Here is a 6000-nt window from a genome sequence, read left to right as displayed (position 1 = left end):
TTCAAAATAGCTTTGGAATGTTACGTTTGAGCGAATTTTTTTTTTATTGCAACGAGGAAAACACCAAAAATCAATCTTGACCAGAAGTGGAAGTTTGGGGGGGGGGGGGGATTTAGGATTTTTCTCGGCCACCAAAAAAAATTCCGCAATATTTTTTCGCGTCCAGCAAGGAGCCACAAGGTACAGAGCAAACAGGCATTCTCTGGGCAAATGGGTGAGGTACAGACTTGTGCAAAAAAGCCTCAATACAAGTCTCAGAATGTGCCATCTTACAGCTTGGCTCAAGAGAGGGCAGTGCATGCTGGGATATGTAGTTTCACCATGCCAGACCTCCATATTCAGTTGCAGGCTATCTGGGATACACTTTTGATCTAATATTTGGGATAGTTTGAGCTTGGGCAATTGGAAATTTCACCTGTACCACGGGCTGACAATTACTTCCTGCGATTCCAGGCTAGGCGTTCTGCTCCTGTTGGGATGAGGGATTTGGTTTGATGGGCAGACTCCGGAGCTTAATGGAGCCTGGGCATTCCCCGAAAGCTCTGGTAGCGAATAATGCGTTTCTGACAAGACCAATCTGTCAGTGGTTTAGTGGGACCTTGTAACAATCTTTTGGTTCTCAACGATCAAAGAAATGGCCCCTAGGCCTCCTTTGCACCAGCCTTGTCCACAAGGGGGCGGGCAGCAAGGAAGAGTGACATGCTTCAGGACATGCTGAATGGCCCTCCTCATTGGTAAAGCTTTTCCATCATCACCAGGATTGAGTCCTTCATACAGAAGGCTCTGCTTGGGTTATGTAACCACGGAAGAGACAACAAGGAAAAAATTCATTAAATCCTCTACATACCCTCTGTGCCAGGGGTTCTCAGACTTTTGTACTGGCGACCCCTTTCACACAGCAAGCCTCTGAGTGTGACACCCCCCCTTATAGATTAAAAACACTTTAATATATTTAATTCCATTATAAATACTGGAGACAAAGCAGGGTTTGTGGTGGAGGGTGACAGCTCATGACCCCCCGTGTAATAACCTTGTGACCTCCTGAGGGGTCCCGACCCCCAGTTTGAGAACCCCTGCTCTATGCCATTCTAATTCACCTGGGAAGCCCTTGGATACTATGGGGGGTGATCCGTCTCTTCAGCGGTACACAAAACAGTCGAGAGAAAGACCAATAATTTCTGACACTGCCCAAAGCGCACCGCTGTGACAGACTCTTGCAGGCACATGCCAGCAGAAATGAAGTACGAAGATGTCAAATGTTGTCAACCTGATCTAAACCTTTACAAATCCAGGGCAAATGATGAGAAATGTGGTGGTGGTTTTGGGGTTTTTTTTAAAGCTTTTCTTCAACTACATGTATCTGTCAGGGCAGTAGCCTGCTGGAGAAAAGGCATATACAGTAAAAAATTATTTATTCTAGGAAGCAGGGGCAGCCCATGAACTCAGCGGCAAAGGCAGCAGGGCCACTGACTGAAAAAGCTAAGATGGATGAAGCATTTTCCACTTGTCATCAGCACAGTGATTATTTTAGGCTGATACAAGATTCAGGGTTGATATGAGATACACAAGCAAATGTATGCCCCTTGTCTCCTCCCACAGCCCGAAGAGATGCCTGCTCTTTACATGCAAGTTTCAGCTCAAAGATTTAACATGGTCCAGGCTTAGAACTAGGAGCTGAGTGAAAAAGATTCTATTCCTGCTTCGGTCACGGACTTCTTATGACCTTCAGCCAGTCACTGTCATTTCTGTGCTGTCTATAAAATGGGAATACTCCCATCATTATTATTTCAGCTACAAATTACTGGGCTTGGTGCAGGAATCTAGATAGTCACAATGGCCCTTCTAGCTTTAAAAATCTATGAACAACAACTTGGTTCTGAGTGGAAGGTAGTTGATGAACAATAACTTTAGGACTGTGTAATTGTATAAATTGAAGTTACATAATACAAACCAAGAAGAGTCAGAAAGGTGCTCAGATAGGACAGTGGTGGGGTCCATAGACGTAGAATATGTAGAAGCAAGACTAACAGAGTTTGAAACATGGACTGTTGTAGGTGGAAATGGAGCTCTAACAGTAGGACATCTAGTCTATTTCCCATCCTGTGGTTGAAGTTCTGAGATACTCCTCACCCTACCACAAAATTCCTGTTATGTGTAAGAATCTGCAGCTTAGATTCTCAGATGCTCTGTGGTGTTTCCTCTAAAAAGGCAGTAACCAGGACAGAACTGGAACATTAAGGGTTTGCTTGTGTTCTCCTGTTACAGTGACGCAGTTTAACTCCTTCAGAGTTAGCCTTCCACTACGCCAGGAAAATCACAGAAACGTAGGACTGAAGGGATCCCAATAGGTCACCCAGTCCAGTCCCTTGCACTGAGGCAGGACTAAGTGTTATCTAGAGTCACCATCCCTGACAAGTGCTTGTCCTGGTCAAAGTTTGCAGATGATACCAAGCTGGGAGGGGTTCGGCCAATGATGAAGTAGATCCCTGGATTGGGTGAGGGGATCATGAGCCACAGCACTCAACAGGGCCTCGTGCGACATTTAAGTCCTCCGAAGTCGTCCAGCAGACAGGAAAGAGGAGTTAGAGCTCACGCAAACAACTAGAAAACTACACACGCACACAAGCAGGACAAAAAAAGCCGAGAGACCAACCTTACACATCGTAAGCAATAAAGGACCTTATCTATTTTTTACTTTGCCTTTCAGCTTTAAAAACAACTGCTTCAGGAAAACTAAGTGGCAAAGACAAGCAGCAAAAGCATGTCTGTCAGAAACAAGCAACATTATTCAGCACGTTCAGCTCATTTAGTTAGCCATGAATGAGCAGTCACTGGGAAACTGAGCCCTTATGAAATACAGCCGAACAACTGCAGAGGGAGAATATTCATGCTAGAAATTAGAAGTAGAAGAGACCTCTTGTATCAGGTCATTCAGTCCATCCCTCTGCCAAGTCACTGTTATACTTTTAACTTTACTAATCCGGCTGAGCTACCAGTGTTCCAAGCAAATTAGGGTTTCCACTATTTTCCTTGGAAACAGTTTCTTACTCTAATAGATCTCACTGTCAGGAATGAGTCAGATCTTCAGCAGTCAACCCTTTTTAAGAAGGGCATCACAAACTACTGCCATCCAAGTTTTGTACCTATTGCTATTAGAAGGAATCCCTACGATCACCAGCACTGTTCGAGAGAAAAAAACATGTCTGGTTTTTTCAGTTCGGTCACTTTGCATCTAAGTCAGCTTCGACAATGCAAGCCCTGTCCCAGGCACTGCACAAGTGGGGTTACCAGCTCCAGCAGCAGAGCTGAAACTGAAAAGGCAGCAGGCAGAGACATGCACATTGAGAAAGGGAGAGGGGCCCACGTGTGTTTGACTTTACCCTCAGCACCACGCAAAAACCTTCTAACTGTCAGAGGCGAAAAGTTATTTTTAAAACATCTAAACAAAAAGGCAGGACAAGCTCCGTCAGAAACTTGTTTTTAATAATTAAACAAACAAACTGGTAATACCCGTTCACATTTATCCCATTACTCCTACTATACACCCTAAATAAGTCGAGCTGACTCCATGGTACTAGTAGAGTTCAGATATTTGTGGTGTTATGCCTGCCTTCCCTTCCCACCTACAGCCGCAGCCCTGAGAGTCTCTTTGCCAAGCTATATGTTTTAAGCTCTTAGTCTTTCCTCACACACCACTTTCTCCAGGTCCATGATCATTTTAGCTTCTCTTCTCCAAGCTCCTTCCCATTTGTCCCCATCTTTCTAATGAGAAGCTGCCTGGAAATGAATTCAATATTCACAAGTCTACCCAGAAACATTATTAGCTGCCTGCTCTCATTACATGGTCCTCTCGTGTCTGCAGCCCAAAACTGGGAGAGAGATCCTCCCAGCTCTGCACTGTGCTCTCAGGAAAGCTACAAACTGCATGAAAATATTCAGACAACTCCTCTGTGTCTTGCTGCTTCTGTCACAAACCTCTAGGCTTCATGCCCTGCTCCACCAGGAGTTAAATACCTTAGGAAAAGTGAAACAAGACGGCCTTCACTTCGCTGGGGCTTCAAGTCCCCACAGAGAGCTGCACAACAGCTGATCTGTTGTGGTTGGTGGCTGAAGCCTGATGGCATTTTAATTGGTTTATTATGAATCAGGATGTTTAAATTCACTTTGCAGGCAGCAGGACATGATTTAAGAGACACCAACTGGACAGCAGCTGCCCTTTGTCTGCAGCACAGAATTACCTTTAGACTATTACTGCAACTGTTATCAAGTGAGAAATGAAGATGTCAAGACGAAGACAATCTGGTGCAACATGGAGAGGCAGCGAACTGGCTCATGCAAGGGATGATGCATACAGTAATTCTTTGGTTGGCAGGCTCTCTTCACCCTGCTCCACGGTCTGGAAAGGTAAAAGACTGTACCTGAAATAGGGGTTGTATGAGAAGAGTACTAGCCCACGAAGAGCCTATCCAGACTATCGCCTCCGTGATAGTAGCATCGATAGAAAACATGTATCTGACACAAAACCCTTAAGCGGTCTTGAACCACAGCTTTGTTACCCAGCATAACAAGGATACTTTGCACTGCCAGTAGGGTGACCGGATAGTAAGTATGAAAAATTGGGATGGGGGCGGGGGGTAATAGGCACCTATGTAAGACGAAGCCCCAAATATTGGGACTCTCCCTATAAAATCAGGACATCTGGTCACCCTAACTGCCAGTGACTTGCACCTAAAAACCCAACCCAGTTGTGTTAGGTAGGCCAGATCCTGGCTTTACATATGGGAAACCATGGCATAGAGTTAAGAGACTACCCTGAAAGCTGCTGGCAAATTAGGTTGGTCGGCATCCCGCTCAGGGAAACCACAGGCTGCTGTGTTCCCAGTGGGTGTGGGAAAAGGCCCAGCTCAAAGGCTTTCAAAGGCACAAAAGCTTGGAAGCTTGGGGCAGCCAGGTATGCAGGCTCCATGGTAGCAAATGTGGGTTCAGGGAGGTGGAAAATGTTCATTGTATTGACTAGGAGCTGAAGAAAACTCAATGACTTTTGTCTGCATGATCTCAGGCTGTTGAGCCAAGTCGTGGTGAGGATTGAGCTGAATTGTTGATTCATTTTCCTCCCTGAGACAGCCGGTCACTGCACCATGCTGCCTGCGTTGCCCTCCCTGTATCTCAGTCTATTTTAGACCCCCCCGGACAAAGGGGCTTGCACATTAGATTCTGGCAGTCATTATTGGGGGACAAAGCAAGATTCCCCTTTATATTGACTGAACTTCACCAGTGACACCTTCTCTCTCTAGAACATAGTAGTAGCCATACTGGGTCAGACCAAAGGTCCATCTAGCCCAGTATCCTGTCTTCTGACAACGGCCAATGCCAAGGGCCCCAGAGGGAATGAACAGAACAGGCAATCACCAAGTGATCCATCCCTCGTCACCCATTCCCAGCTTCTGGCAAACAGAGGCTAGGGACACCATCCCTGCCCATCCTGGCTAATAGCCATTGATGGACCTATCCTCCATGAACTTATCTAGTTCTTTTTTTAACTCTGTTATAGCCTTGGCCTTCACATCCTCTGGCAAGGAGTTCCACAGGTTCACTGTGCATTGTGTGAAAAAATTCTTCCTTTTATTTTAAACCTGCTGCCTATTGATTTCATTTGGTGGCCCCTAGTTCTTGTGTTATGAGGAGTAAGTAACACTTCCTTATTTACATTCTCCACACCAATCATGATTTTATAGACCTCTATCATATTCCCCCTTAGTCACCTCTTTTCCAAGCTGAAAAGTCCCAGTCTTCTTATTCTCTCCTCATATGGCAGCTGCTCCATACCCCTAATCATTTTTGTTGCCCTTTTCTGAACCTTTTCCAATTCCAATATATCTTTTTTTGAGATGGGGCAACCACATTTGCACGCAGTATTTAAGATGTGGGTGAATCATGGATTTATATAGAGGCAATATATTTTCTGTCTTATTATCTATCCCTTTTTTAATGATTCCCAAC

The sequence above is a fragment of the Mauremys mutica genome, chromosome 11 (assembly GCF_020497125.1).
Source record: "Mauremys mutica isolate MM-2020 ecotype Southern chromosome 11, ASM2049712v1, whole genome shotgun sequence".
In the NCBI taxonomy this organism is placed as follows: domain Eukaryota; kingdom Metazoa; phylum Chordata; order Testudines; family Geoemydidae; genus Mauremys; species Mauremys mutica.
The sequence above is the reverse complement of the archived record's forward strand: the minus strand, read 5'-3'. Positions refer to the sequence as shown.